The sequence below is a fragment of the Erinaceus europaeus genome, chromosome 3 (assembly GCF_950295315.1).
Source record: "Erinaceus europaeus chromosome 3, mEriEur2.1, whole genome shotgun sequence".
Classification (NCBI taxonomy): domain Eukaryota; kingdom Metazoa; phylum Chordata; class Mammalia; order Eulipotyphla; family Erinaceidae; genus Erinaceus; species Erinaceus europaeus.
Genome location: NC_080164.1, coordinates 51882692 through 51894384, shown reverse-complemented (window position 1 = coordinate 51894384; position 11693 = coordinate 51882692). Strand labels below are relative to the sequence as shown.

General features: G+C 40.0%; 1 pseudogene; it reads left to right on the top strand.

The window, feature by feature from the left end:
• Nucleotides 1-10678: 10678 nt before the first annotated feature.
• LOC103128708 (lysosomal-associated transmembrane protein 4A-like) lies at nt 10679-11371 on the top strand (annotated as a pseudogene).
• The last annotated feature ends 322 nt before the right edge of the window (nt 11372-11693 follow it).

Genomic DNA, 11693 nt, shown 5'->3' with positions numbered 1-11693 from the left:
GATCTGTGACCAAAATAAAGATAAGAAAGCTCAGTCTATTTCTTGGTCCTCTTCTTCCTACCATTCATTACCACCTGTCTTCTGTGACCTTGCTGCCATTTTGAAAATTAGGTTTGGCGAAAAGAGGCTGACAGAGACAAGTGTTCTCCTTTACTAACTTAGTATTGCTAGTTGAAAAAGGAAAAGCACCCATGGAGTTTGATTTTTCTGAATAAGGTAAGAAAGTGAAGAAGAAGAATGGAAGGAAGGGGAAGAGGAAGAGTAAAAGAACCAATTAAATCTAAATCTAAGCAGGTTTCTTTTGCTGTGACTCGTTAAATAGGAAAATACAGTGAGTCGGGCGGTAGCGCAGAGGGTTAAGCGCACGTGGCACAAATGGCACAAAGCGCAAGGACCGGCGTAAAGATCCCAGTTCAAGCCCCCGGCTCCCCACCTGCAGGGGAGTCGCTTCACAGCCGGTGAAACAGGTCTGCAGGTGTCTATCTTTCTCTCCCCTTCTCTGTCTTCCCCTCCTCTCTCCATTTCTCTCTGTCCTATCCAACAACGATGACAACAACAAAAGCAATAATAACTGCAACAGTAAAAAACAACAAGGGCAACAAAAGGGAAAATAAATATAAAAAATAGGAAAATACAGAAGAAGAGGGGGGAAAGGGGGAGTGAAAAAAATTCAGAAGAGCTGATACCTCTCCTCAGATAATAAAGCTATGTGTAAATGTAACATCAGTTTTTTTTTTTTTTCCTCCAGGGTTATTGCTGGGCTCGTCGGTGCCTGCACCATGAACCCACCGCTCCTGGAAGCCATTTTTTCCCCCTTTTGTTGTAGCCTCGTTGTGGTTATTATTATTACCATTGTTGATGTCGTTTGTTGTTGGATAGGATAGAGAGAAATGGAGAGAGGAGGGGAAGACAGAGAAGGGGAGAGAAAGATAGACACTTGCAGACCTGCCACCGCCTGTGAAGCGACTCCCCTGCAGGTGGGGAGCCAGGGCTCGAACTGGGATCCTTACGCTGGTCCTTGCACTTTGTGCCACGTGCGCTTAACCCACTGCGCCACCGCCTGACCCCCCTGTAACATCAGTTTTTTAACCCTTTCTTTATAAACAAGTAAGTTTCCCATGTCTGAAAAATTAAAGATTTCTATTTATGTATATGTTTGAGTTTAAGCCTTTGGTGGGAGTTGGGCTGTAGCCCAGTGGGTTAAATGTATATGGTGCAAAGCGCAAGGACGGGCGTAAGGATCTCAGTTCGAGTCACCGACTCCCCAGCTGCAGGGGAGAGGGGGGAAGTGGTCACTTCACAAGCAATGAAGCAGATCTGCAGGTGTCTTTCTCTCCCCCTCTGTTTTCCTCTCCTCTCTCAATTTCTCTCTGTCCTATCCAACAACATCAACAACAATAATAATAACCACAATAATGAGATAACAACCAGGACAACAAAAGGGAAAAAAAATAGCCTCCAGGAGCAGTGGATTCATGGTGCAGGCACCGAGCCCCAGCAATAACTCCGGAGGCAAAAAAATTAAAAAAGTTTTTTAAAAAATTTAACCTTTGGATGGCATAATTTAAAATTATTCCTATAAAATTCTAGTTTTGGTGGTCCAGGAGGTGGTGCAGTGGGTAAAGCACTGTACTCTCAAGCATGAGGTCCTGAATTCAATCCCCGGCAGCACATGTACCAGAGTGCTGTCTGGTTCTTTCTCTCTCCTCCTACCTTTCTAATAAATAAATAAATAAATAATCTTAAATAAAATTCTAGTTTGGGGAGCCAGGTGCTGGTACACCTGACTGAGAACACACATTACAATGTGCAAGGACCTAAGTTCAAGCCCCCACTCCCTACGCGCAAGGTGGGGAGCTTCACCAATAGTGAAACAGGTCTGCAGCTCTCTCTCTATCTCTCTCACTCTCTATCTCCCCACCCCTCTCAAGTTTTCTCTGTTTCTATCCAAATGCAAATAAATAAAAGATAAAAAAATTAATGAATGAATAAAATTCTAGTTTTGAGGAAAGTCATCCGCACTTCTCTACTCTGAGCTGACTTTTTCAGATAAAAACAGAGATAAAGAAACCATAGCTGGTGGGGATAGATAGCATAATGGTTATGCAAAAAGACTCTCATGCCTGAGGCTATGAGGTCCCAGGTTCAATCCCCTGAACTACCATAAACCAGAGCTGATGAGTGCTCTGTTAAAAGAGAGAGAGAGAGAGAAAGAGAGAGTAAAAAGAAAAAAGAAACCACAGCATTGAAGTGGGACTAGGTGGTGGCTCACCTGATAGAGCACATGGCAAAAAAAAAAAAAAAAAAAAAAAAAAAGTGAGCTATTTTGCCAGCCTAAAATCCTAAATTTAGGAATAAAATTGAAACTAACCCAAATATCTTCAAAAAGTGGTCTGGAGGTACTTTTCATAAGTAAAAACTGATTGAAATTTTAATAGTTTAATTTGAAATATGAATGTCTTTGTATTATAAAGTAGGGTGTAATATTTTTTACTCTACTTGCATTCTAGTCATCTTGTGTTATCTACCAAGACTTGATTTGGTCTCACAGGTTTTTATAGCCCAAGTGAAGATCACAGGATGGAGTCATTTGTTCTAAGCCTCACATCAACCAGGAACTTGATATTGAATTTCTGAGTCAGATAAAATTACTTGAAAGGTAAACATTTTTAAACAAAGGATTTGAGGCAGGGAGGTAGCACAGCACAAATACACAAGACTTTCATATGAGCGAGATCCCAGGTTCAATACCTGGCACCATTATATGCCTGGACTGAGCAGTGCTCTGGTGTCTCTCTCTCTTCCCTTCTCTCATAAAAATAAGTTGTCTTTATAACAAATGATAGAAATCTCTAGCAAATAATCTTTCAGAAAATAGAGTCAATATAGATTAAATGATGGGGCAAATAAAGGATGGTCTCATTAAATATCTACATCACTTCTATAAAATGTGAATTACTAAACTTGGTTCTATTTTTGAAAGTGGGGATTTAGGTCTATGAGTAGATATTTCTATTTCACCCACCTGGAGAATTGTACTTACTATAGAAAAGTGCATGTACTGAAAGTTACAAAACTTTGTTAATAATTTGTAGGGGCCAGTTGGTGGCACACCAGGTAAAACGCACATGTTACAATGCACAAAGATGCAAATTCAAGCCCTCAGCCCCCACCTGCAAGAAGGAACCTTCATGAGTGGTAAAGCAATGCTACAGGTGTCTCACATTCTTTCTCACTCTCGATCTCCCTCTCCCCTCTCTACTTCTCTCTGTCTCAGTCCAAAATAAATTAAATTTTTAAATCTGTAATCATTTGTAATAATTCAAAAGGATGTGGGTAGCACAGTTTTTACAATGAGTTATAACTTTGAAATTAAGGTTGTTGGGAGTCGGGCTGTAGTGCAGCGGGCTAAGCGCAGGTGGCGCAAAGCACAAGGACCGGCATAAGGATCCCGGTTGGAACCCCGGCTCCCCACCTGCAGGGGAGTCGCTTCACAGGCGGTGAAGCAGGTCTGCAGGTGTCTATCTTTCTCTCCTCCTCTCTGTCTTCCCCTCCCTCTCTCCATTTCTCTCTGTCCTATCCAACAACGACAACAACAATAATAACTACAACAATAAAAAAAAAAAACAACAAGGGCAACAAAAGGGAATAAATAAATAAAATAAATATAAAAAAATTAAAAAAAAAAGAAATTAAGGTTGTTGTCTGGGTGAGAGCATAATAGTTAGCAAATAACCTTCTTTTTCTCCTCCTCCTCCTTCTTCTACTAATATTTTATTTATTTATTCATGAGAAGGATAGGAGGAGAAGGAGAAAGAACCAGAAATCACTCTGGTACATGTGTTGCCAGAGGGTTGAACTTAGGACCTCATGCCTGAGAGTCTAATGCTTTATCCACTGCACCACCAAACAACCTTCCTGTTTTTTTAAATTTTATTTATAAAAAGAAACCACTGACAAAAAACACAGGATAAGAGTTACAAGTCCACACCATTCCCACAACCAGAACTCTGTATCCCACCCCCTCCCCTGATAGCCTTCCTATTCTTTATCCCTCTGGGAGTGTGGATAGACACAGGGCCATTCTGGGGTGCAGAAGGTGGAAGACAACCTTCCTTTTATCTTCCCCTTCCCTCTCAATTTATCTCTGTCTCTATCCAGAAAATAAACTAAAAAGGAAGAAAGAGTAAGGAAGAAAAAAAAAAAAGAAGAAGAAGGAAGGGAAGAAGACACCTGGAGATAGAAAATTTGATATAGACTTCAGAGAGATGCACACGGTGACTGCATCTAATTAAACTTGCGTGCATGCCGTTCTTTCAAATATCTGGTATCTGAAAGTTTCAGAGAAAGAATCCTCAGTGAAAACTGCCACCTGAAAATGCTTTGACCCTGACATCTAGACATCTCCTTCCCTGACTGCCTTCTGAATTCCTGACTGAATTTATAGTTTTCTTCTATACTTAACATGTTTTGTGTTTGTTTTGGAGGTGGTGATGGTGGTGGTATTAAGGGGTTCTCAATAAAGATGCCTCTTTTGATTTTCCAAGTCACTGTTTTCAATGTGTGACTAATAGCTGTTTACAAGATTATAAGATTATGGGGTATAATTCCACATCCATCACTAAAGTTTTGTGCCCCCACTCACTAAATGTTAACAACCAATAGTTCTCACAAAGTTCTCATAAAGTTCTCACAAAGTTTATTTACTTCTGGTTTTGTGTGTTTGTTTTTGGTTTTGCAAATTCATGTGTTTCAATTCTCTAGAATCTATATATGAGTGAAAACATTTGGTGGTTGTCTTTCACCTCTTAGATTCAGATAGAAATACCTCTTATTATTTGCATGATACAGGTTTAATTTTGGGACCCTACCCCTCACCCCCACCCCCTTAGGACTGTCTCAAGGATTTGGATACAGTTGTTTAATTAGACTAATCTGGTTTCATGGATAAGAGACTGGTTCTATGGAATAGTTGAACTAATAAACTTCTGAGGTATGGAATTTACTAATAAGTTCCAAGGAAGGTACTCTGGGAAGAGGGGCACTCTGCCTCCCCCAAAATGTATCTTTGGCAAAAGGATAATTTGACAGGAAGAACCCTGGAGGCAAAAATGAAGATTACTTTTCAGATAAATTCTTCTAGGGAAGAGCCAGTCACTGGAAAAGGCAGAACTTACTGTCATGCTTTAAAAAAAAAAAATTATTTTTAATTTTTAATGTATTTTCATTTTTGTTGTCCTTGTTTTTTTATTGTTGTTGTAATTATTATTGTTTTTATTATTGATATTGTTGTTGTTAGATAGGACAGAGAGAAATAGAGAGAGGAGGAGAGAAAGACACTTGCAGACCTGCTTCACCACTTGTGAATTGACTCCCCTGCAGGTGGGGAACTGGGGGCTCCAACAGGGATCCTTACTGCCAGTCCTTGTGCTTTGCGCCTTGTGCACTTAACCCGCTGCATTACTGCCTGACTCCCTAAGTCATGGTTTTACTTGTTCACCTATGCCCTTATTTAGTTATCTTCCTGACTATCCTTTTCTTCTTCTCAAAGTCCTCTGTATCAATGACACTATTTAAGATCATGTCTAGGTCCATATGTGAGTCACTCAGAATTTCTCGGTCTCTCCTATGTGTACAGGACATATACACGTTGATGAATTTCTCATTACTTCTCTTATCAATCTGCCTCATGCTTGTTTATTTGTCCAGTCCTTTATTTATTTTTTTTTGTTTGTAACTTTTTATCTTCTTGGTCAAGTTTCCTGGAAGAGAAAAAGTCATGTTAATATATAGAGTAAACTAGGTAGTCTCATAAACATGTGATATATATTTTAGAAGAAATAGAACACAATTAAGGATATATAATTATAATTGCAAAATGCACTATGATGGAGAAATATAGAGTATTACGGAAACAAAAGTGGGGCACCACTCTAGAGGTACAGAGGTCAAAATAAACATCTTTTGAGGAACTTGTTTTTTCACATTGAGAAAAAAACAATGGGGTTGGTTAGATGCAGAGAGAGGCAGTGGGTGGGAAGGTGAGACAGGGTGTGCAAAGGTCCTATGGCAGGAACGAACACAATATATCTGAGGACCTGTTGAAAGACCAACAAATCTGGAGCACAGGTAACTAGAGGAAAAAGACACACATGAAACTAAATGTGTGGGACTGGAGGGTTATGGGTAATGAAGACTGCTATCACTACTCAGCTTTAGAATAATCTTTCTCTTTAATAGAAAGAAAATTCTTGAAGCCGAGTGGTGGCACATCTGGTTGAATGTATATGCTACAATGCGCAGGGACCCAAGTTCAAGTCCCAGCTCCCCACCTGCAGAGGGAAAACTTTATGAGTGGTGAACCAGGGCTGTAGGGTGTCTATTTATCTCTCTTCTTCTATTTCCTCCTTCTCTCTTGATTTCTGACTGTCTCTATCTAATAAAGATAACACAAAAAAGAAAGAAAATTCTTCATGCTATAAGATATGAAAACTGTATATCCAAACCATGATTAACATTCTCAAGGCTTTAAGAATGACAAATTAGCATCCATGCAGGGATATCTTCATAACAACTTGAAATTGTTGCCCAACAATAGTAAAACCAGTTCTAGAAATTCTACTTCTGTAAACTCCAGCTGGTGATCAAGCAGGTTGTTTTGATTTGGGTTTGGAGATATAGGGCATGCCTAAGAGATCTGATAAAATTTAACTAAGGAAGAAGTATTATTTTTAAGTGTTTGATTTACAAGCGAGTGTCAGGTCACAAAAGAAATACTGTACCCTTCTGGGTTTTAAGAGAGTAGGCAAATTATCAAACAAGCATCAGACAAATTGATGAGAGAAAAAAGCAAGATGCTTATAGGTAACATACATAATATATATATGAAAGAGGTCTAGAAAAACTAAGTTGACTCACCCATGTGGCTCCATAAACCATAAATAACTTAGCTAGAATAAAGGGCATTGAGATGAAGAAAGGGGAGGGTGAGGGAGGTTAGGAGGGAAAAGGCCCAGCAAACAAAGGAATGAGTTCTTGGAAAGATGATAAAGTTAGGTCTTCTTGGTCATAGTGAGGGAGATATCTTTACAAAAAGTTTACATGTAAATATATTATTCTTTCTAAAAAATACTTTATTTATTTACTAATGAGAAAGATAGGAGGAGAGAGAGAAAGAACCAGACATCACTCTGGTACATGTGCTGCCAGGGATTGAACTTGGGACCTCCTGCTTGAGAGTCCAATGTTTTTCCACTATGCCACATCCTGGACCACTGTAAATATATTTTTCAGTGACAAACTTAACCCTGCTTTCCTCTCAGAAAATTAATCTTTGAATTGTTCAATTGTTGCCCTCCCATATGAGCAAGTTAATGTTTTAGCATTAAGACCTATATCATATAGTGATTTGAAAATTTTATGTTCATTCACTAACAAAAATGTTTCTGTAATGACTATTAGGTGTGATTAAAATTTTTTTCTTTTATTTTTTCTTTTATTTATTGATTCATGAGAAATGATAGGAGAGAAAGAACCAGATATTACTCTGGTACATGTGCTGCCAGGGATTGAACTCAGGACCTCATGCTTGGTCCGATGCCTTATCCACTGCACCACTTCCCTGACCAAGTGAGTTAAATCTTAAGTAAAACTTTCTTGTTTTTTTATATTTATTTACTTGTTTGTTCCCTTTTTGTTGCCCTTGTTTTATTGTTATATTTATTTGTTGTCTGTTTTTGTTGTTGGATAGGACAGAGAAATGGAAAGAGGAGGGGAAGACAGAGAGGGAGAGAGAAAGATAGACACCTGCAGACCTGCTTCACTGCTTGTGAAGCAACTCCTCTGCAGGTGGGCAGCTGGGGGGCTCCAGCGGGGATCCTTACACTGGTTCTTGCTTGCCACCTGCACTTAACCCACTGCGCTAATGCCCGACTCCCTACTCTTGTTTTTTAAGAATACTAAGTACTTCAGGATGGACTTAAAATGATAAGGTCAAGTGAAATTCTTTAGAGAACCCTTTATTCTGATTATCTTGAAACAAGTTATCCCAAAACAACAATCTCACATACTTTTTTGTGGATTGGCTAAATTCCACTGTGTGCTTATTGCATGGTGTCATTTATGCAATTATAGCTATAAGTCAGCCAGGGCTGCAGTCCTCCCGAGGCTCAACTAGGCTAAACATCAAGGTGGCTCACTCTCTCCCCTGGTTGGCAGATGATACTGGATGTTGGTCAGGATCACAATTTAAGTTGCCTCAGACATGGGACTGACACAGAGCTACATGGACCATCTCTACATGGCCTTGGCTTTTCAGAACACACAGTCTGAGTTCTGAAGGGAAACAGTCCAAGAGCAAGCATTCCAAGAAGCAAGCTTCTGTGTCAGTTAAAGAAAAGAAAAAAAGATGTGCCTGGGACATGTCTAGTGTTACTTCTGCCATATTCTATTAGTCAGAGAGTAGCTATGGTGCTTCCTGGACTCAAGAGGCTGAAGAAATAAACTCCACCTTTTGATGAGTGAGTGATGAGGTTATATTGCACAAGAACAACAAGTTAAGTAGAACATATCATTATGGCAATGTTATGTAATCTACCATACTGGAATAGGGATATTTAAACAGAGATTGTATCAATCCTCAGAGGAAACCTGAGAGGAATGCAAAAGAATAATATGTGTGGCTCTTAGCACTGAGGCAATTGTTGGTGATGCTAAATTTACACTTGAGAGAATGAATTAAAAAACACTCAGGATCATACATCAGGGTCCAGGCAATGGCACAGCTAGTAGAGTGAACATGTTACAACATGCAAGGACTTGGGTTCAAGCCTTTAGCCACCACCTGCAGGAGGAAAACTTCATGAGTGATTAAATAGAATTGCAGGTGTCTTTCTCTCTACCTGTCTCCCCCTTCCCTATTGACTCTCTCTGTTTTTATGCAATAAATAAAATATTAAAAATAATAAGTAAATTTTAAAAAAGACCACACACCAGTAAGTATGAACAAATGTGTAGGCATGTCCCACTCCATATCAGAGAACACTCTTCTGGAAGTTGGAATTTTGTGTGAAAACCCATATTGGGAGCCTGCTTTTTGTTATTTAAATGGCAAAAGTATATAGATTACATAAACTTCTTGATGTTTTCTAAATCACAACAAAAATACTATAAAGCATATATATAATACATACATATATATATCTCTGTTTGTCTTTGTATATATACATATGACAACCAACTATTCATAGGTTTACTTTCCATTTTCTTTTACTATCGTAAATAAGCCATCACATAAAATTTACCATTTTAGGGACTGGGTGGTGGTGCATCTGGTTGAGCACACATGTTACAATGCACAATGACCTGGGTTCTAGCCCCTGGTTCCCACCTGAAGGGGGAGAGCTTTGCAGAATGGTAAAACAGTGTTGCAAGTTTCTGTCTCTCTCCCTCTCTATCAGTCCCTTCCCTCTTAATTTCTGGCTGTCTCTATCAAATAAATAGATAAGTAAATAAATAAATAAATAAAATTTAAAAATTTAAAAAACACCCGCTCCCCACCTGCAGGGGAAGTTGCTTCACAGGTGGTGAAGCAGATCTGCAGGTGTCTTTCTCTCCTCCTCTCTGTCTTCCCCTCCTCTCTCCATTTCTCTCTGTCCTATCCAACAACGAACAACATGAACAATGGCAATAATAATAACCACAACGAGGCTACAACAACAAGGGCAACAAAAGGGGGAAAAGATGGCCTCCAGGAGCGGTGGATCCATGGTGCAGGCACCGAGCCCAGCAATAACCCTGGAGGAAAAAAAAAAAAGTAAAAAAAAAAAATTTAAAAAACAAATTTGCCATTTTAGGGCAGGAGAGTTAACTCACCAGATAGTGCAAATGCTTTGCCATGCATGTGATGCAGTCCAGGTTCACGTCCTGGCATCATATGAGAATATTGAGGATGGAGGGAGTCCAATGCCACGGTGTTTTTGTCTTTCTGTGTTGCACTCTCTGCATGAAAAAAAAAAAAAAGTCAGTCCAGAAATAGTGAAACCGTGCACAAGTAAGTCCCCAGCTGTGGGAAAAAAATTACCATCTTAACCTCTTTTAGTTCAGTGGTGTTAAATGCATTCATAATAGTGTAGCCTTCACCAAAATCCACCTCTAGAAGTCTCTTCTTATAAAATCTTGCAAAATTGACCTCTTAGAAACTATTGGTCTACTTTTTGACTTAAGATAAGATCTTTTGTTAAGCATTTCTTAGATTAGGGGGAGTCCAGCAGTAGCGCAGTCGGTTAAGCGTAGGTGGCACAAAGCCCAAGGACTGGTGATCCCCACCTGTAGGGAAGTCGCTTCACAAGCGGTGAAACAGGTCTGCAGGTGTCTATCTTTCTCTTCCCCTCTCTGTCTTCCCCTCCTCTCTCCATTTCTCTCTGTCCTATCCAACAACGATGACATCGATAACAGCAACAGTAATAACTACAACAATAAAACAAGGGCAACAAAAGGGAAAATAAATAAATAAATATTTTAAAAAAATTTCTGGCTCATTGCGCAGTGGCGAAGAAGTTGGGTGGGCTGGGAGAAGCGTCGTTGGCTTTGGAGACCAACAGAGCTCTGCGTGTCCCCTCACTGGGCGGAAAGCTTTTGTCAGCGGGCCGGACCCACAACGAGGTCTTCGAGACTCCCGATGGTATCCATGAATTTCAAGCTGAGCCGCAGCGACTGGTTCTACAGCACCCAGTGCTGCTGCTGCTGCCATGGCTGCACCCGGCCCATCATCCTGGGGACCTGGTACTTGGTCCTCAACCTGTTGATGGTAATTTTGCTGACGGTGGGGGTAACTCATCCAAACTCAACGCCAGCTGTCAACATCCAGTATGAAGTCATCGGCAACTGATACTCGTCTGAGAAGATGGCTGATAATACCTGTGTCTTTTGTGCCATCTCTGTGTTCATCATCAGCTCCACGATGGTCTATGGAGCCATTTCTTACCAAGTGGGCTGGCTGATTCCGTTCTTCTGCCACCAACTTTTTGACTTCGTTCTCAGCTGTCTGGTTGCTATCAGCTCTTTCACTTATTTGCCAAGAATTAAGGAGTACCTGGATCAGCTACCGGATTTTCCCTACAAAGATGACCTCCTGGTGTTGGACTCCAGTTGCCTTTTGTTCCTGCTCCTTGTTTTCTTCACCTTGTTCATCATCTTCAAGGCTTACCTGATCAACTGTGTTTGGAACTGCTATAAATACACCAACAGAAACATGCCAGAGATTGCTGTGTACCCTGCCTTTGAAGCACTTCCACAGTATGTGTTGCCAACCTATGAAGTGGCAGTCAAGATGCCTGAGAAGGAGCCCCCACCTCCGTAGATCCCTGCCTGAAGACATTATGCCTTTGTCAATAAATCCTATACCAGCTTCTTGTTTCCATTACAGAATGCTGCACTACAGGACTCTTCAAACTCATTTGATATAAAAGTACATTTTACTTTGTTGAAAGCATTTATTTTCAAACACTAACAAGCTTTTTGAATATCTCTTAAAAGTATTTTGTTGTGTTAAGTCTATTACATGCGAACAGTTTTCGAGGACAATCTAGGCACAGCAAGAATAAAGTGCCATTGTTTTTGCCTTTAAAGGGGTGGGAGGGGACAATCTCCACATATATTCTTTTTTAACTTTGCATTTTCTTTACACAAGAGTT